The 22,140-nt window shown below is 38.8% G+C and overlaps 1 long non-coding RNA gene across 1 annotated transcript in view; it reads left to right on the forward strand.

Annotated features, from left to right (window-relative positions):
• Positions 1 to 8,757: 8,757 nt before the first annotated feature.
• Positions 8,758 to 22,140, forward strand: part of LOC135984111 (uncharacterized) — a 142,678-nt gene continuing 129,295 nt past the window's right edge. The window contains exon 1 of the long non-coding RNA XR_010602019.1: positions 8,758 to 8,886. This is a non-coding gene — a long non-coding RNA (uncharacterized LOC135984111). The remainder of the gene's footprint in view (positions 8,887 to 22,140) is intronic.

Raw genomic sequence — 22,140 nt, forward strand, 5'->3', positions numbered from 1 at the left:
CTGTTTGTGGTTGCCACACTGTTCTGAGGGTAAAATTATTAGTATTCTCTCCCCACTTCCAGAAGTAGTCTATCCTTTTTCTTTTCTGTTACATAAATGGGCTCTAGTTTTCAGAGGTGTGAACACACTTTTGTGCATATACAAGACCTATTAAACATGTACAAGTTGGGGTTGTGCACTCTCAGAGGTCTGGGTAAATTGTGCATGTGCTGCTCAGATTCTTGCAAGGATAAGCCTGAACCATTATAAATTTAGGATATAAATGTTGACAGTAATAGCACTCTTTATGACTCTTCCACTTTCAGATGGTGGGATGAGCACAGACATTGTACTATTTTATTGCACCCTTTGTCTGACTTATCTGTTTAGATTGTAAGAACTTCAGGGTAAGGACTTTCATTCACAATGGGCATTCAGTCATGATAAGTGCTGAGCTTCCTTAACTCCCATTGGCTTTAATGGGAGTTAAGAGTGTTCATCACTTTTCAGGATTAATTACTGCGTGTTAGGCATTGTACAAACACAATCAGGTCATAATCTTGGTTGGGGCCTCTGGGTACTACTGCAGTACAAATAACAATATTATAGTGGCACAGCAGAGACACTATAATTAAGGTTGCATCACAACTTCTTTTTAAAAGTTCACCTTTAAAAATTACATGCTTGGTCAGATTCCTCTGAAATTTGGTGAGCCTCAGAAGGGTATCTAGGGTCTGGGTAGTGATCCAAACTTCAGCTCATTTGAGCTAGAGGTTGTGACGATATAGATGTATAACTGAAACCTTTTTGAAAAAAAAAAGACTAAAGGTGGATTTTTTTTTTTCAGAGTTAGAGATCAAACTATTGATACAATGCAGGTGAAAATGGCCTCCAAATATCAAGTTTTACCCAAGGTAGTGCATGGCACACACAAAATCTTTGGAAAACCAAACTGGAAAATGATGATTGAGAGTGTAATATATATTTTTTTACAGTGCACATGTACCAATACAGGAAAATGGTTAGATTTTGTATGTAATAACTTAAGAGTTAAGCTTTATCTAAAATTCAAATGGTTAGTCAGATTGCTATGTGTGTGAGATTGAATAGATTGACCTCCTCTCTAAAGCACTTTGATATCTATGGATGAAAAATTCTATATAAGAGCTTGGTATCTTGACAGATTGATTGTCATCTGAACCTCTATTGACCCTCTAGATAGCCACAGGGTTAGATGGCAGCTGAATGGGAGTATTTGGCTCACTGTGGAGCCTAAAACTGGGATTTAGTCATCTCATAGATTATATCAGCTTTTTATGAAATATATTATACTATGGTATGAAGAAAGGAACCTATTTTGTTTGAATGTGATATCCATTATGTTCAGTTTTATATTTTTCCATTAAGGACATCAAGGAACATCTAGTGTGACCTGCTGCATCACACAGGCCATAGCATTTCTCTTTTAATGAGCCCTACCTCAAGCCCATAACTTCTGACTGAACTACAGCATGACCTTTAGAAAGATATCCCATCTTTAAATAAAGACTTCAGGTGATGGGAGAATCATCTCTTCTCTAGTTAAATTGTTCCAGTGGCTAATTACCCTCATGGCTAACAATTTGCACCTTAATTGCAGTTTGAATTAGTGTATTTTCAACCTACAGCCACTGGATCATGTTATGACTTTGTGTGTTATATGATATTAAAAGTTTCTTTTCTTCTCATGTATGTACATATCTACTACATTCAAGTTGTTTCTTAACCTTCACTTTGATAAGGGAAATGACTTGATATCCTTAATTCTCCCATTATAAGCAGTATGTTCCAGGCCACTGATATTTCTTATATCCATAATGTTTCAGTATGTCCTTGTTATATTTATATGGGTGCTCTCTGCTATTAAAAATAGCACCTTTAAATTCCCAGAATGGTAATAGTTTTTCTTTAATGTGTGATTGGGAGGAATATTCTGAGCTTTGGGGGCTTGGCAATATTGGGTGGAAGAGGTTTCATAACTGAGGAGAGTTCTCAATCTTGGAGATAGGTCTTCACATGGGTAGAGGGGTGTTTTTGAGATGGTGGTTGTAGGTATGCCCATTGCTGTAGACTAGTGTGCGAGTGCTTGTTGGATAATTTACTTTTTGCTGCCCCTGGAAGTCACTTTATATCAAATATGATATACTTTATGAAAGAAGATATTATTGTGTTTTGGTTAGACTTTACTTACATCTTACAACTTACATCAGTTGATTTTAAAAAAGGAAATGGGAGCTCTCTCTCTCTCTACTTTCCACTTTTTGAACATCTCCTAAAGTGACCATACTGCTTAACAGCTGATTGTCATAGTGTTGTGTTTTTTTTCTCTCTCCAATCCTATGTACTGAGGAACCAGCTTGCCAGAATGACTGGACAACGCTGCACCTGAACATTGCGAAATGTTACCTAAGGGAGCCAGCTGGAAACAATCCAGCTTTCATTAGTGAAGTAAAGGACAATGAGGTGTACTAGGTTTTGATTAAAATAAGGCATCTTAATCACTGTAGTGAGTACTCCTCTGTCTAAATAAGGATTCTATATCTATCAGCCTTGCCCTTGGACAATTAACTGGGGCGAGGGACAATCAACGTGTCTGGCACTAGATTTAAAAATATAACCTTATTCGTGTCTAAGCCAAAGAAACAAGTACCCTGAAATGCTTAAAACAACAATAATGTCCTTTGGGTTTGTATTTTTTGTCTTTCCTTTTAAAAACAGAAGGGAAAACATATCCTGCATTTATCATAGAGAGATTTTGATAATCTGGCCATGGAATCTCCAAGAATGGTTTTTCAATGTCTCTCTGTTTCTATGAGAGAGAAGCAAGTCACAATATGCATGTTGTAGAAAGACTATAACACATCAGGTTCCTTCTGTAACATAAAGAATTAGAGAAGCAATTTCTTAGCACTTTAAATAACTACTTTTTGGGGAAAAAAGGTAGTTCTTAGAGTTTACAAAAGGTTATGCTTTTCTCAATGAGTCCTAGGTAATACAGAGGAGTTAGTTCACAACTAACGGTAGTTGAACCACTTAGATTATAAGCAATTAGACACATGGGCCATCTTTTTGTTATGATGCTTGTGCTGTTCTGACAGTACTTATACATGAAAAAGGAAGCTAAAAGGAAGAGGTGGGGGGAACTGTGATTAAATGGCAAAGTACAAAAAGATATTCAGCCAAACTACTCTTCTTCAGAAAGTGCAGCCAACTAATGCCAATAGAAAGGAACATAAACTCTAGCAGGCAATGTAAAATCAGGAAGTAAGTGAAATTTTGAAGAGCAATTAATCTTTAATATGTCAGAAGCAAAAAGTCTCTGTTGGAGAGTTGAGAGTAATTAACGAGGATAAGAACATTGCAAAGAAACTAAATACTTTCTTTACCTTAGTGGAACCCACAGAATAAAATAAATAGCAATACCAGGCCCAGATGGTATTCATCCAAGAGTTGTGAAGGAATGAAGTAGCTGAGCTGTGAATAAAATCATAGAATCATAAGACTGGAAGGCACCTCAAGAGGTCTTCTAGGCTAGTCCCCTGCACTCCTGGCAGAACTAAGTATTATCTAGACCATCCCTGACTGGTATTTGTCTAAACTGCTCTTAAAAATCTCCAATGATGGAGATTCCGCAACCTCCGTAGGCAAATTATTCCAGTGCTTAACTACCCTGACAGTTAGGAAAATTTTCCTAATATCCAACCTAAACCTCCTTTGCTGCAATTTAAGCCCATTGCTTCTTGTCCTAGCCTCAGAGATTAAAAAGAACAATTTTTCTCCCTTCTCCTTGTAACAACTTCTATGTATCTTTACTCAGTCCATGCCCCATTATGCACTGGTTATAAGGTGTGCAGATGCTAATATGCACTGAGGGGGGTTGTTTTTTGTTTTGTTGTTTAACTTATGCCATACTATGCACCCCTCCAATAATCACAAAAATACCTCTATAAAATAGGTAACTCTGCAGAAAAAGGGCCTCAAAATTCACTATAAGAAGGCTAAGCTATATGACTCAGAATACATCTTCATGAAGGCATGCTGAGTTTGTTGACTTTAAGGCCACAGAGGAGTTCATTAACTTGAGTCTATCAAAGATATTATCTGAACAAGAGACTTACCAAGATAAGCTTCTGCACATATTTGAATTTTTATGATGATGTTGACATCCAGGATCAGATATCATGTTGTTGTTTTTTTTAAAAAATGAGACTCAGATCCAGGTGCAATTAAAGAGTTCTCACTAAATGTATGTTCTGGTTTTGTTAACATTATAATGCTAAACAAGACAAGAGGAAAATTGAGAAGCCTAATGCTCACTTGTGACTGAATCACCGTATCTCATCTTAACTGTACAGTATTTGGTATTGACAATTGGATGCAAAAGTATTTGGCACTAGGTTATCTGTTAAAATCTAGACCAGATCAGGTGTAGCGTTGAGTTGCTATTAGAACTAATCAGGAGACAGGAGAAAAAAAATCCACGGAAAACTGCTGAATTTTCTTTCCCCTTTCCCTGACTAGCTCTAGTCACTACCACTTAGTGCTGTCCCATCCCCTGGGGGTATTTATTTTGATTTAGATTTATAAAACTTGCTCTATCAATTCTCTGGATGTTTTTTTTTTTAATGAGTTAAAGGCTGAATACACATGGAGACTGTTTCTTCCTCTTTCTCAGAAGTGTCACTTCCTAATCAAGGTCAAGATGTGGAGAAATTCTAGGGGGATGCTTTTTACAGGTGTAGCTCTAGCTGTTTTGCCAGCCAGGAAGAAAACATTTTTGGTGTTCCCCTCCCCTCCACTCCCCTTCCCTCCCTGTCAAAAAAAAAAATACAGTCCCAAAAGCCCAGTGGCACAGCAGAATGACACCCCATTCATACAGGCCAGGGCTTTATAAAGCAGCGCACAAGCGACCAGGGAGCTTTTGCGACCAGGGGCTGCTAACAGGGAGTTTCGCAAGGGAGTTGGGAAGGGGGCGAGGGTCCCTTGCCGGTTCCATCTGTTTTTCCCTTTATTCCCCTTAAAACCTATAAACCAACTACATTCAAAACTTCTTGCTTAAACAACTCTTTCAGTGGACAGGGGGCTGCAGACAGGGGATTTTGAGAGGGAGTTTGACAGAGGGAGACTTACGATGGTTAGGAAGACCCACAACACCTGTGCCAGCACTGCTTCTGTCTCCTCCACCTGCACCTGTAGCCAGACAGAGCGCCTGAACATGGATGCTTCTACCCAGATTCTGGTGTGGTTTTGCAGAGACTGTAACTTGCAATTTCCACTTACTGATATCGAGGCTGGGGGGACCATCCAATGTGAAAGGTGCCTGCTGGTGGAATCTCTCAGGCAGCAGGTGGGAGAGCTACAGAAGGAGGTGGCTAGGTTGAGGAGCATCTGAATCCACCAACATTCTAAGGATAGAACAAGAAGCAATGGGCTTAAACTGCAGCAAGGGAAGTTTAGGTTGGACATTAGGAAAAAGTTCCTAACTGTCAGGGTGGTTAAACACTGGAATAAATTGCCTAGGGAGGTTGTGGAATCTCCATCTCTGGAGATATTTAAGAGTAGGTTAGATAAATGTCTATCAGGGATGGTCTAGATCAGAAGTTCCCAAACTTATTTGGCCTACCGCCCCCTTTTCAGAAAAAAAATTACTCAGCGCCCCCCTTTTCAGAAAAAAAATTACTCAGCGCCCCCCTGGAAATCTACCTTCTTTAAGCGAACAAACAGAAAGATGCAGTGACAAATTTGTGTTCTTTTATGTATCTATCTTTCTACCTACGTCCTACAATATAGTAAAGAAAGATGTGTTATTAGAATATCGCCCACGACATCAGGTATACAGTGGTTTTTGCGTAAGATGGCAAAAGACAACCAAACTAAAATACTAATGAAACTAATAAACTGGGTTTTGTTCTTTGCTCAGCATTAGATATATGTATTTGATATTAAATTGTCAAATATCAAACTAAATTTATCAAGAAATAATTAATTAAAAAATAATCAATATGCAATTAAAATCAGTTAATAGTTTTAATTTAGTTTGCCCTTATTTAAATAATTGTTCCTTATTAACACACACCTTATTTACCAATTAACACAGATGATTCGCTAGATATAAATAAATGTTAATATTTAACAGTTTTTTTACGATTTCATTCCCGTTTTCGTTAATATTTTAATAAAAATATGACAAATATATTGACTGTACACTTCAAATAGTACTGTACCAACACAAGCCTGCTACGATTTTATTATTAGTAAGCACTAGAGACACAGAAACGTACGGTAGATATGTAAGAAAATGTATAAAAATACTCACGTGTAAATTGCTGTTTTATTGAAACAACAATAATACAATTTGCTTTGTATGTGATCCGTAATCCGTAAAGATCGAAGGTATTGAATATGAATAAAAAATTTTAAATACTTATTGCACTATTGTTAACTGCTTTTTACACAATTAAGAAACAATCTAAATTAGATTTCATACATGTCGCCTATTTATAGTATCGTATTGTAAACAAGTCATTACACGCACATATTCCTGCCGATGCATGCTGGACTTCCCGACAATGCGCGACACGCTCGCCTGCCAACACTTGCTTGTTAAGAGCTGTTGGCGGACTTGACACCTGATCGGTTATAATTTGTGAATTTATTTGGAAAATAAAGTAATCACTACAACTTTAACTCTATGTTACACAATAGATGAAACATGTACGAACGGTTTTTCAAAATTTTCTTATATTCTTTCTTTATGCTTCCACCGCCCCCTTATTTTTATTCAACACCCCCCAATTGCACCCGAGGCTACTACTGCCCCCCTCGATCGTTCCAGCGCCCCCCAGGGGGCGGTATCACCCACTTTGGGAACCTCTGGTCTAGATAGTATTTGGTCCTGCCATGCGGGCAGGGGACTGGACTCGATGACCTCCCGAGGTCCCTTCCAGTCCTAGAATCTATGAATCTGTGAAAGTTGTCTCCTATGGTGAACTCCCTGCTCACCTGCCCCCATGACCAACCCTGTACTTTTACGGTTTGTGCTTCATCCATTCAAGAGTTTCAAATCGACACCTTTCAGGGGCAAACAATAAATAAAATGAATGAATAAATAAAGAAGATTGATCTGCTCACTTTTTGACTAACTCTTTTCTATATATCATCTCCCTGTCAGTCAGCTTCCACTTTAAAGTTAATGATCAACAATGGTGCATAACTTTTTTATCACCTTTAAAGACAAAATTATTGAAAGTCAGAGCCCCTAGCAGTACGCAAAAGCATGTGTGCAAAAGTACATTTGAAATCAAATGGACATTTACTGTATTTGAATGTGCAAACTGGGCAATTAATTAAATGGCTTACTAGTAACGTTCATAGATAATTACTATATTTATCATAGTAATTCATTGTATTTGTGTTTATTTTGTAATGTATTTGCATTGCTGAGACACTCCTTAGGATAGGTGCAGCCATTTACTGTGTACTTACACAATGGAGACCCTACTTGGTTGAGGCCTTTAACTGTTTCTGCGACAGGAAAAGTTTAATAATAATCTAGAACACAACTTCTGAAAACGTAAATTCCTTTTAGAAAAAGAGCCAAATGCTTGTCCCTTCCGGTTGGACAAAGCTGCAATGAAATTTAATTCTAGCTTTTTAAAAAAGGTCATGAAAGTTTAGAAACAGAGGAATTGTAATTTGGAATATATTCCCTGTGCATTCAATGGTTATCTGATCCCTGAACCTGTTTAGTTTTGACCTTCATTGTTTGTAACCCTATTTTTGCTGACTCACCAGACTCCTAAGAAAATCACATAGAGAATGCTCCTAGTGATATTTCATTTTAATCCTTTATAAAGTACTACAGTATCTTACATAAATGATCCATAACAATCTTACATAGTGCTACTATACTAGGTGTATGGTTGTTGTGTAATGCTGTAGTATCTTTAAGGAGGAATGCCAGACTGACTGGTGTAGAAAAATAAAGGGGCAATTTTGAATTGTGCTATTTAAAGGAAGAAAAAATGCTCCTAAAAATCATCTCTGGAGAAACAACTTTTTTTCTTTTTTTTTTTTTTTACACTGTGCATTCATGCATGCAGAATGTTTAGCATTTGGTTCATCCAAAATGTGACTGAGAAAGCAGTTCTTCAGAAAATACAGCTAAGCAAACTGGATTACTAAAAAAGGGATTAGAATTATGATGGGTTATTGTCCAACCTGGAAGTGGAGTGCAATTTTGTTCATTCAATTTTTTTATTTCTGGGACCTAGTTTCAAATCCCATTTTGATCAAAATGACAGGATGTGATTTCAGCCGAATGACTGCTGCCCAGGTAAGAACTAAAATGGGTCCATGTGGATTAATATAGCCTCACATTCAGAGGAGAATTCAACACAGAGATAATCAAAAAATATCATTAATTCAGAGGTGTCCACACCTAGGAGGTATCATAAGTGACAGTGTTATGCAGCACCCTGTAACAGTTGACCTTTGAATCCAATTACCATCATATTCTATTTTGCGAAACCTGGAAGGTTTTTACTAGTGGCTTATGGGTGGGTAGCTATCTGCAGAGTTGAACTGCATGCAGATAATTTGAAACATCCCACCCCACTTCTGAAAACATGATCTAATATTCTATTCTACATGTTTTAAAGAAAGTCTGGCCTCCTCTTGCTTAAGCTTATATGAAATATTGTCACTTACTGTTCAGGAGTTGCTGATTTCCCTGTAAAGAGCAGCAGGAAGCTGGGAAGAAAGACAACTGGAGTGAAGCTGGAGTGAAAGACTTCAATGGAGGCCTATCAAGGCAGGGAATTGCTGCTAGGAGACAATAGATACTAGCAGGGAACACTGAAGTATCAGGTGGGAATTAAGAGAGACTATAGAAATTGCTGGGAGTGAGTAGGTACCAGCAGGGAACAGGCCTGGGAGACCCTCAGTGGAAAATACCAAGAATATGAACATGCTGGAAATTTGAGAACTCTGTTTTGGGAATGATTGTGTCCAGCCCTAAGGTGGAGTGTTGCTGATCCAGAGAAAACTTGTTATGATATTTTGATTGAGAGCCTGTATAAGAGGGAAACTGAGCAGGGGGTACCTGCAGAGTGACCTCAAGATACAAGGGGCACACAGGAGGCTACGCTTCACTTACAAGCTCTCCAGGCCCATTTAGTCCATTAACAGTAATACAGCAGTGTACATCTCTGTGTTATATGGAGCTCAGCTCAATGATAAATTCCTGCCTGCCAACATAGAAGGGCAGGTGGGAGTGTGTAGGAAGGATCTGTCACCAATTTTCTCTTTCTGAGGCCTACAGTGGAAATGCACTAGGACTATGGTGTATAATGCCTCCTCAGGGATGCACTAGCAGCCGTTCTATGACATGTGGTTGAAGGGTGGGGAGGGGTTTTTTAACTCCGGTTGGTGCTAGGGGTTCCATTTTTGGCCTATCAAAGGGAAAGAAGGCAAAGGAAGTAATAAGGAGAGGGCACTGAGGAGAGCTTGTAAGTGAAGTGAGAGGGTAAATAGTAAGGAGAAAACTAAAGTGCAGTTGACATGGACAGGATTATTCAGGGTGAGTTTTAATTTCAGGGCCCAAAAGGAAAAGAAACTAATGAAGGGATTTTAGAAAGAAACTGATGTGCTTGCAGTGAGTGGTAGCAAAGGAAGAAGAGTGGCTTTTAGGTTTACTAGAGGAGCAAGTAGTGAAAAGCAGAGAAACCAGAGAAGAAAAGTGGAAAACAATGAAGGTATGGATAAGGAGGGGGGACTTTGTATACAGGTAGCTTTGAGAGGCAGAAGTATAGTTATTTGAGCTAAAATTGTGGATGTAGATGAGATCACCTTAAGAAAAAGTTTAGAGAAAAAAGTGAATCAAATGGACTCATACTATCCAAGCCCTGGTCAATTCTAATAATGAATCAGAAGTCAATAAAATACTGGAACATTTCAGAATCTTATAACGTATGCAATTCAAGTTCAGAATGAGCAATTTTTTGAACCAAATGTATTAGAAGAGTGAATCTTTGCAAGTGAGGAGGTCTTTTTTTTATTAACTACTATCTTCATTTATTATCTAGAACTCAAGAAATAGAAAGAATTTGTTGTTACAAGGTAAATAAGTAGTTATGGTTACTGTTTCTGGTGACACTAACCCCTGATTCAAAATTATCAGACCATTAAGATTCTGCCTACAAAATAATCACCTTTTCTTTGTGTGTGTGTGTGTGTGTGTGTGTGTGTGTGTGTGTATAGTACTTCTAGTAAGAGGGAAAAAAATGGATTGAGAAATCGTAAGGTTGTTACAATTAGTGTAGAATTCAGAGAGAAAGATGTTCACCACTGTTTGACAAAGGGGGAAAAATGTTTGAAATAGAAGATACCGTATAATGAATGTGTTTGTGTTTAGATTTAGTTGAAACCTTCAATTCCAGGTCTAGCTGCTCATTCTTTAGTCTTGGGAGGACTCTTGTATGACATCTCCTATTAATGCTTATAAAATCTCTGTGGGCACACATTTTAGTTAGTGTTTTCTAAAAATGTTGCTTGGATCCTCCTCACATCAGCAAATTAAACATGATTGGGCTGACTATGATAATTTTACATTTTCTGTATAATAATTTATTTAAGGGGTAGCTTCCCCACCCTTCTAACTGACTTCCAAATATTTACTTGTATTTGAGTATCTACAGCATGAATGTGTTTGTGAAACAGGACTGCGTGGATGTTGCACACACTTACTGATAGCAAGTGTAACATTTTATCACAGCTATTAGTGCTGTATATGACCATGAGTAATGATCGTTAAGTGGTTCAAATATTTTAGTATTTGGAATTTTATTTTGGGAAATTGAATCTTAAATTGTTCTTTGCCATTGGGAATGTCAAATGGAGCAGAGCTGAATGATGGTATAATTCGCTAGTTCTTTCTAGATCTGATATGGGATGATCATGGATAATCTCTCAGACATAAGGGAGATCCTAAAGTATCTGGACTTATTGTCTGCTGTCATTCAGATTGTGCACATGTGTGTATGCATAGAGAACTTTTTTTAAAAAAATCTAACTACTAAAACTAAAATAGTTTTATGTGCCTGATAGTTTCATGTGCCTGGTGTAAAACTGAGCAGTTGAGGTTGTCTTTATAAAAGATATAAACAAGAAATAGAGGAGTGACTCACATTAAGCAGGTGAAGAGGAGTGACACCATATCTGAATATAGCCCACTGTGTTCACAACTCTATTCATCCTGCACAAGTAAAGTCAGTGAGAGCTTAGAACAGGGGTAGGCAACCTATTGCACGTGTGCCGAAGGTGGCACGCAAGCTGATTTTCAGTGGCACTCACACTGCCCGAGTCCTGGCCACCAGTCCGGGGGGTTCTGCATTTTAATTAAATTTGAAATTAAGCTTCTTAAACATTTTAAAAACCTTATTTACTTTACATACAACATTAGTTTAGTTATATATTATAGACTTATAGAAAGAGACCTTCTAAAAGTGTTAAAATGTATTACTGGCACACGAAACCTTAAATTACAGTGAATAAATGAAGACTCGGCACATCACTTCTGAAAGGTTGCCGACCCCTGGCTTAGAATGTAGGATGAAGTCTTAAAATCTGGACTTGACCTTGATGAAGTTTCATTGAAGGATAGCTTAATGTTAATTAGAACATCACACTTCATTATTCATCTTTCCTTCTGATTTTTATAAATTGTATGCACTTTTTAAAATCACGCTGTTTTTAAAAATAAAACAAAACCAACATACATGAAACCATATGTCCGATTGCTGAAAATGGTCAGGACTGATATTGTGCTCATCTCCAATAAAAGTATTGGAGTCATAGCTAACATAGCCATCAGCAAATCATCCTTTTAGAGAGGATGGAAAGGAAGAGGAAGGGAAATTATGGGCTAAACAGTGGTGGCAATTTAAATGCAATTAGCTGGGCATTACTGTCAGTATTAATATGTTGACTGTTGCTGATAATTAAAAAGACAGTGAGTATTTGCAATGAATATGCCTATGCATTGGTTATCCCCTTTTACTTTCAATGGGACAGATCTTAGTGTTCCTATGATCCAAATTATCCTCATTTACACAGAAGTAAATAGAATTATATACCAGGGTAATCATGTTGTTTGAAATACTATTTCCTTTCACACCACAACTAACACTATATAACCACATTCTTCAGAACAACACATATCAAATAGTGATTTCACAAAAGAGAAAATCTATACATATGATGTATATTGAGTATATCTATGCATTCTTAATGTCCCCATAGCTGTGGTCTTTGGGTTGCATACCCATGAGTAAATAAACATATAATTTTGAATAAATGCATATAGGATAACTAAGTTCCCTCACTGTGAGTTTCAGCTGCTATTACTATTTCTTTATTTTGTTTTTCTTACATCTTTGATTGCTTCCCTGGTACTTTGTCCTCCAATACATCTCAGTTAGGACTATTTTAAAAATTTCAAACCTCTTAGCAGTAATCAGAGTTTTTAAAAATTGCCAATAAAATTACACATGAATCAGCTGCAGGATAGGCAAATATTTGGTACTGGTAATAGTTTTAGGTCCACTATCTTTCAAACCATTAGAAAAACAAAATGGTCTTGTATTGTTGCAGGTTTTAGATTCATGCTACAGCTCAATATTATATTGAGGCAATCTGAATTGACAAGGGGGGGGAGAATATTAAAAAAAGTAAAACCCACAACTCTGCAGCATTTCTCAATTTTTTTTTCTGTAACATGTGCCAAAATATGATAACCACAAATTAGTTGTGTAGTTCACCTTAAACAAATAGAAATAAAACCTTTTATACCACATGACTCCAAATGGCAATTGTCAAGATTTTAATAATCACCTTTTTGGGCATGATGTGTATTACTTAGAATCAGTCTCACTAGCCTTCCAAAAATACAACCACCAAATAATAATAAATATGTGTGTCTATAAATATATGGAACTATGAGCTAGTTTCCTCCCCGCTTTATGCTGATATTGACTTGAGGGAGACTGCTCAGAGTATAAATGAAGATAGAGTTTGCATTACTGTTTTATTTACACTATGGTTTGGCTGAAGTTTCTCTGTGGGTTGTCAGTCATTACACTCAATTCCCAGTCTTCATTAGCACTGTGAATAATCCATATCTTGTTAGTGCCCACAGAATATGTGCTGAAACTATTTGAACTCATGTTTATGATGCAAGCTAAGTCCTCTCCAAAAACCTGTAGTAAGAAAGGTCCCTGCTATCAGGCATAATTAGATTTTAATTATCATTGACAAGTTACTGTGAAAGTGGCTTTGTCAGAACTTGTTTGTTTGTTTCTCCTTTTCTCTGCTCTTCCTTTCTTTCTTGTACTTAAAATGCCCACCATTTCCTTTGGAATATGTGAGTTTTGATTTCTTAGGTAAAATAATTATTTTAATCTTATGGTTAGAAAAATGTATTTGTAATAAAAGCCTAATGAGCAAACTCTGCATATTTATATGCAGACTGCACTTAACCTATTGTAATTCTCCAGTTCAGCTGAGTTGTATACTGGTACACTAGGCCAAAGAACATGTGGGTGAACATCTATGTCACAAAAAATGATTTGAAGGAGGCTTGCATTCCCTCTTTGTCAATGACAAGTGATTATATCTTGAACAATCTAGCCAATTATCTGTCTGTTATCACTCTTCCCTTTTTGGATAAGGTAGCAGAGAAAGTTGTTGAAAGACACATGTTACAGTATATGCCTACTTCATTACCCTGGTCACAGACACACCTGGTTATGGATCTGAGTATGATACAGAAACCACACTTATTCTTTGGCTGACAATTTCCTCCTACCAATGCATAATGATCTGATTGTCTATCCTGAAGCTATTAGATTTGTCAGCAGGCTTGGATACCATTGATCATGAGGTGGTGCTGCCAGCTGCTGTTGCATGCAGGAGTTGATACAGTGATTTTTGACTTGTTCTATTTCTTCCTGGTTGGGAGAACCCAAAAGGTTGTGTTGAGAAATTGCCCAATAAGTTTGAGAGCACCCTCATACAAGGTGTTATAGGGGTTACATCATGCTGTCACTCTTATTCATTAGCATTCATTACCAGTTGCTACTGCATATCTCCCATCAGTTAAATCCATTTGCCTGTCTTTCTTTAAACAAACAAACAAACAAAAACTTTTGTGCCAGATGCATCATTTTCTCTCCTCTTTCCTTCTCCCACCAGAGAAAAGGAGAAAGGAGCAGTAATTGAAAGTGAGGCATGGATAGTAGCTGCTGGCATATACTAACCACTTCAGTAAAGCAGGACTATAGAGTGCAGTCTGCGGAAGGATGGAGGGGCTGGTGGGCCTTAAGCCTCCAAGAGAGTGCCTCCCTCCACTGAAAGAAGAGAGCAGGGATATGATCAGAGCAGGCTCAATCCCTGCCTTCTCAGTCCTTTTGGGGACTAAGTAAGATTTGCCCCAAAGAGTCTGAGCAGTTTTATCAGGGCCAGATTAAGTAAAATCACCACAGATCCATGCCAGCAGTGGTGGCTCCTGAAGTCATCTGATTTAAATCAGTGTTTTCATTTTATTATATGCATAGTGTGCTAAATAAAAGTAAGCTTCTGTTCTTCAAGTTTAGGAAGAAAAGTTTGAAAATGTGACTTGAGCATAATCAACAGTGATGACTTCTGGAATCTGTAGAAAGCCTGAAAGAAGAGCTATATACTGTCACAGACATCTCATTGGGGTTAACTCAAATACCCTGACTACCCACCCCAGGAGAGGACTCTGGTAAAAGAATGTAATGGGCCCAGTCTGCCCACCAAAGCTGATTTCTGAACTACTGCTTCTCCTCATCCTATGCCACTTACTCTGCCTTTCTGGGTTTGCTGGTGGCAAAGGAGAGTGGATCCAATTGCTACTCATAAAAGGAGTCAATGGGGCCCATGCTACTGCCTCTGCCTCTTTGGGAAGGAAGGACTTTCCTTTATTGCCACCACCTTTTCAAATTGGTTGCAGTTCCATAATGCAAGGGCTGGCCCACAATAAGGGTGTAGCCAGAGGGGTTCCAATGTTGTGCTGTGTCTAGGGCCCCAGACTGTGTTTATCTAGCCCTGCTCAGGTGGAAGGAAAACAGAGGCAGAGGTAGCTGGCCAGTTCTTTATTTCACTGAGGCAGCAGATAGGAGCTGATGAGATGGTATGGGTGGTTGAAAAGGAGGAAGCATGGGAACCTGTGACCCAAAGTCTGGGTTAGGAAGTGAAAGGATAGAGACTGTGACCTGCTAAAGACAGATGAACCAGTATCTGGTGGACATTGTGCTATGGATGAGAGTGAGCTGGCTGAATTTCAACCCTTACAAAATGAGGATATATAAGCATATTTGTATTCCCATCGTGCCGAGGAGCACCAGTCATTAACCAGGATCCTGTCATACTAGGCTGCACGCTGTACATACACACAACGAAAAGATGATCCAAGTTCCAAGAAGCAGATAGTCTAAGTATAGGACCAGGGAAAACAGATCAATCCAGACAGATTGGAGGAGTACAAGGAGACAATGAGAAAAACATGATAGGTACCAGCAGTCAAAAACATTGTCAGTGAGGTGGGAGAAACAATGGGAAGTAATGGACAAGCTTGATATAACCCCCAGAACAGAGAGCATATGCTCACCTTTGGGAACCATCATTAATAATCTAGTGATCATCTTGAATTCTGAAAGAAGGAAATTAAGAATAGCTGATAAGAAATGTTTTCATCTTTTTCAGTTTGTACTCAAAGAGCAGGAGCTATAAAATAGAAGCAGAGATCCCCAGGGTCAGACTGGGTTACCCCTAAATGATATTTAATGCTGATAGATTCAATGCTGGTCCAGAGTCAGAATAATAGAATTCAAGGCCAGAAGGGACCACTAGATCACTTAGTCTGGTCACTTTTTGAAACCATATACACAAATGAATCACAGTCTATATACTTGCCTGCTTTAACGTTGAAATAATTCTTTCATTTACATTCTTAGTTGATAAATTCTTACATAGTTTACTATAGGCTTGGCTACAAGTGTTGTCTTTGAAGTTACAAATTGACAGGATGTGAGTGACTGGTTTCTTGGGATTATGAGCAACCTGAATATTTTGTGATCTTTGGTCTATGGCATCCATCTATTGCTAACTCCAGCTTGTCTGGGTCGCAAGATAGATTGGAATGCCCAAGGGGACTATCTGTGACTCCATCGTAAGACTGTTAGTGTTAAACTCTGAAAGTCCAGAGTTTCAGGAGTTCACACTTATCACTGAATTGATTAAATTGAATTATAGAACATAGAGCCACTATGGGGGTGGGGGGTCTGCCCTGCTTCTTGATAATCTGCCCTGAGGTTGGCACTCACAGTTGTGATCCACTCCAGACAGTGTTAACATGTGGTCCTTTCTTTTAGTTGCAGATTCATGCTTTTTTGTCAATTCACGATTAGACTGTTGTAACATGCTGTATGTAGAACAGCATCTTCAGTCTTTCATCTATTAGGAACCTGAAACTCATATGCAAGTTGCATGCTTTGTAATGGATACATGATACCTGTGTTTTGTAATCAGCAATCATGGCCACTTGGCTCTTGGATAGAATTTTAATGTTAGTTTTGCGCTGTAAAATTTTGTGTGGTTAGAGACCTGCCTACTTGAGAGACTGGCTCTCTTCATATGCTCTATTGCCACAGTTTTATTCAGTAGAAGTGTTAAAGTTGGAACCCTCTATATATAACAGAGAGGCAACTGCAGGCAGGACGTTCTCCCAGAAGAACGCTTGAATTTGGATTTCACTCTCTGCTTTGATCCAAAATATATGGTTAACCTTCAGAAAATACCATGAGGTCCATCGTCTTACTGGGGTATCTGGGACCACAGAGGAGTAGCATCTGAGCTGGATAAATAGGCATGCCAATATCCCATTTTATCATCTGATTAAAGCTTGATTTGTGTTTAAAGGTTGAAGCCTACCAGGGTGTCTTGTTGTATTTTGCCTTGTTGTATGTGATTGTAGGTGGTGGCAAGGTTCCCAGGCCATTTGGATGTGTGACTTTTTTGTATTTGAAAAATCAAAATAAAATCAATTGGGTGTCTAGTATACCTGCACACAAAGGTTTGCTGTCTGAACACCTGTATAATTAAACATTTGAAAAACAAAGTTATAAAATTAAAATAATTCTAGCTGTAAAGAATCAGAAGACTAAATAAATGAAACTGATTTGTTGGATTGAGTCAGTTTCATTTTAACATGCCACCGTCTTTTTTTTATTTTTATTTTTATTTTTTTTATTTTTTGGACACGTAGTCATTTGTTACAGAAAACAGATCCCTACTTTTGAAAGTCCTAGTGATGTGCAAGAGAATAGAGGGGGAAATTATGATTAATTTTATGTATGAGTCCAGAGGTGAAACACACTCAAGATGGGGGGGAACATTGTCCAATTTCAGGTGTTTGCATTCTTCAAAATGATGATGAGCACATATATACAGGAGAAAAATCTAACTAATGAGCTGCTGTTTCCTAATCAAAGCATAAAATCTAATGGCATAATGACAGGTTGCCCATTTCAATGTCATTCATGAAATGCAAAAAGTAGCACATTGCATAGTTAAGTAATAAGACAGCATTATAAAAGTTATGGGTAATAGAGGTTTTTAAATAAACAAATCAAATGTATGTATTTTAGTTTAATAGTTTACACAGTCTATTTATGTTAAAGTAAAACACATTTTAATCCTCCATTACATCAAATTATTATTTAATGATTGAAGAAAAAGGAAAATATTGATAAATACCATTATAAAAGACTCTAAAAATGCTGTATCTTATAATAAATTAAATTAGTGTGCCATGTTCTGCCTAGTAATGGAGGTAAGACAGATCTCTGAAGAAATTATGGGTAGAAAAGAGTAAAAGACTTTTCACATTTAGGAAGTATAAGAAGTATTTTTTTTTCCTCAGAGAGAAAGCAGTGCTACATATATTGCATCATTCTAAGTGAAAATACAGGACCATACTTTTAATAAGATATTTCACGTTCTGTCCCAATAATGCACTCACATCAAATAACTGCAAAGAAAGATGCCCAGCACATCTACAAGGGAGAAAATACAAGAGGGAAGGGAAGACCGGAGTAAAAGAAGCAAAGAGGAGCATAAAAGAGAAAACATAGAAGAAAACACAGTAACGAATTTCTAGAAATTCGTAAAGATGCCTCCAATTCTGGATCCTCCTACTTTAAATTAGCAGGCCCTAGCCTTCCTGATTGTTTACTGCATGATCTAATCTTACACTGTGATGCTATTCAAATGTACCACTCCGTCTATTCTTTGTTTAATGGGTTACTAGCCAGTCGTCAAACAGTAGGGAGTGTAAACAAACAGAACGTTGGGGGAAATAGTATCTCAAGAAATCATGCGTGCGATTCCCTGGATTTTAAAACACTGGATATTATTCCAAATCTAAGCATTTAAAATTAATAAAACCAACCTTACCTGGCACTTTTTCTGAAATTTTGTCCTAAACAAACTTGCCAGTGGCAAATTGTGTTCTGTTGAAATTCCTTTAACTACACACTAAAATCATGTTGCTCCAAGGCTCTAACTGACCTTGTACGTTTCCCATGCAGCATGTGAAAATATTCTCAGAGAGTATCGACAATGGTAAAATTGTGGTAAAACAATATTAAACCCCCAAAGTTATCCCTGTGTAGGAACACTAGGTTCCCACACCTATCTCCCATCCATATTCAAGTTTCCCCATTCATTCCCTCCCCCCAATCATATTATCTTACATATATCTGTTTTAGGCCTAGTCTACACTATGACTTTAATTCGGATTTAGAAGCGTTAAATCGAATTAACCCTGCACCCGTCCACACAACGAAGCCATTTATTTTGAAATAAAGGGCTCTTTAAATCGATTTCTGTACTCCACCCCGACAAGTGGAGTAGCGCCAAAATCGATATTGTCATTTTGAATTAGGGTTAGCGTGGCCGCAATTCGATAGTATTGGCCTCCGGGAGCTGTCCCACAGTGCACCATTGTGACCGCTCTGGGCAGCAATCTGAACTCGGATGCACTGGCCAGGTAATCAGGAAAAGCCCCGCGAACATTTGAATTTCATTTCCTGTTTGCCCAGCGTGGAGAGCACAGGTGACCATAGATAGCTTAGCTCATCAGCACAGGTAACCATGCAGGCCAATAATCGAAAAAGAGCACCAGCATGGACCGTACGCTATATGGGGAGAGGATTCAGTGCTAGCAGAACTTTGTTCAAAAAGACAAAATGCCAAAACTTTTGAAAAAATCTCCAAGGGCATGATGGAGAGAGGCCACAATAGGGACTCGGATCAGTGCCACATGAAAGTCAAGGAGCTCACACAAGCCTATCAAAAAACAAAGGAGGCAAATGGTCGCTCTAGGTCAGAGCCGCGGACATGCCACTTCATACATACAGAGAGCATGAACAGGTGGGAGTTGTCTTACCAACTCTGAGAGGCCAATTAAGTAAGAGAAATTTTTTTTGAAGTGATAATCAAGCTAGCCCAGTACAGACAGTTTGATAAGAAATGTGAGAATACTTACAAGGGGAGATAGATTCAATGTTTGCAATGGCTCAGCCATTCCCAGTTCTTATTCAATCCTGAGTTGATTGTATCTAGTTTGCATATCAATTCCAGCTCAGCAGTCTCTCCTTGGAGTCTGTTTTTGAAGTTTTTCTGTTGTAAGATAGCCACCTGGAGGTCTGTCATTGAATGGCCAGACAGGTTAAAGTGTTCTCCCACTGGTTTTTGAGTATTCTGATTCCTGATGTCAGATTTGTGTTCATGCTCTCTGTATGTGTGTATATATCTCCTCAATATATGTTCCACTCTATATGCATCCGAAGAAGTGGGCAGTAGCCCATGAAAGCTTATGTTCTAATAAATTTGTTAGTCTCTAAGGTGCCACAAGTACTCCTGTTCTTTTTATTGGCATTTCAACATCCTCAATGGTTATTTTCTGGTCCAGGAAGTAAGTCCCTTGCTGCAGCTCTTTAAACAGAGTAGTGTTCCTGAAGATGCGAGCGTCATGAACCCTTCCCAGACAGCCCACGTTGATGTTGGTGAAACGTCCCTTGTGATCCACAAGTGCTTGCAGCACCATTGAAAAGTACCCTTTGCGGTTTATGTACTGGGTACCCTGGTGCTCCCGTGCCAAGATAGGGATATGGGTTCCATCTATCGCCCCACCACAGTTAGGGAATCCCATTGCAGCAAAGCCATCCACTATGACATGCACATTTCCCAGAGTCACTACCTTTCGTAGAAGCACCTCAGTGATTGCTTTGGCTACTTGCATCACAGCAGTCCCCACAGTAGATTTGTCCACTCCAAATTGATTCCTGACTGACCGGTAGCTGTCTGGCGTTGCAAGCTTCCACAGGGCTATTGCCACTCGCTTCTCAACTGTGAGGGCTGCTCTCTTCTTGGTATTCTGGCGCTTCAGGACAGGGGAAACCAAGGCACAAAGTTCCAAGAAAGTGCCCTTACACATGTGATAGTTTCGCAGCCACTGGGAATCGTCCCACACCTGCAACACTATGTGGTCCCACCAGTCTGTGCTTGTTTCCCAGACCCAGAATCAGCGTTCCACGGCTATAACCTGCCCCATTAACAGCATGATCTCCAAAGCACCGGGTCCTGCGGTTTGATAGAATTCCATGTCCATGTCCTCATCACCCTCGCTGCCGTAGCCTACTTCTCGCTGCCTGGTTTTGCAGGTTCTGGTTCAGCATAAACTGCACGATAATGCGTGAGGTGTTTACAATGTTCATGACTGCTGTCTTGAACTGAGTGGGCTCCATGCTTGCCGTGGTATGGCGTCTGCACTATTCACCCAGGAAAAAGGCGCAAAACGGTTGTCTGCCGTTGCTTCCCTGGAGACGGGGGAGGATATACCCAGAACCACCCACGACAATGTTTTTGGCCCCATCAGGCATTGGGATCTCAACCCAGAATTTCAATGGGTGGAGGAGACTGCGGGAACTATGGGATAGCTACCCACAGTGCAGTGCTCCAGAAATGACGCTAGCCCCGGTACATGGACGCACATCACCAAATTAATGTGCTTTGTGTGGCCGCATATATTCGACTTTATACAATCTGTTTCCAAAATTTAAATTATATAATTTCGGATTAATCCCGTAGCGTAGACATACCCTTAGATTATATATGTATCTTTCTAGCATTGAGATCTAATTTTCTTTAAAAGAGATCACAATTATTACTAAATATGTCCTGCTTGTTTTTGTTTGTTTTTTGTTTTTCTTTCTTTCTTTCCTTTTATCTGTCGGGCTTCTCCCTCCTGCCCCAATATCTGTTTCTCTTCTGATTAAGTTTTACTTTTTCTATTTCCCTTTCTTAACGTTTTTTCCCCTTCATCTGTCCCTCTTCCTTTCTATGTTTCCTTTTCCTTGTTTCAGCCTTTTGCCCCAGTCTGGTTTCTCATCCATTAGATATCTTTACCTACTCCATTGGATCTCCGTCAGATATTACACTCATGTGGTTGGAGCTTAGAGCATGTCTACAATTACCTTTATAGTGATCGATCCAGCGGGGTCGATTTATCGCGTCTAGTGAAGACGCGATAAATCGACCACCGAGTGCTCTCCCGTCAACTCCAGTACTCCACTGGAGCAAGAAGTGTAGGCGGAGTCTATGGGGGAGCATCAGCAGTCTATCTACCGCAGTGAAGACACCGCGATAAGTAGATTTAAGTACGTCAAAGTTGCGTAACTTAGATTGATGCCCCCCCCCTCATTGTAGACCAGGCCTTAGTTAACAACTCTGTTGATGATGCACAAGCCACAATAGAATCACTCTCCTTTCTATTTCTGTACTTCATAAGCTCTTAAGTAAGAAGGTACCTTTTTTTTCTGAATTTGTTTCTAAGATGATTGTCTCCTTAGCTGTAGTGGGAACTACCTGTGTAAATTAGGTCATATTAATAAGAAAAGGTCACCAGATCATGGCTTTTCCAATGATGCAAACAGGTGTTAAATCTGCCCTAAATGGGATGATGTCCTAGGGGCTACGCTG

Source organism: Chrysemys picta, chromosome 5 (assembly GCF_011386835.1).
Source record: "Chrysemys picta bellii isolate R12L10 chromosome 5, ASM1138683v2, whole genome shotgun sequence".
In the NCBI taxonomy this organism is placed as follows: domain Eukaryota; kingdom Metazoa; phylum Chordata; order Testudines; family Emydidae; genus Chrysemys; species Chrysemys picta.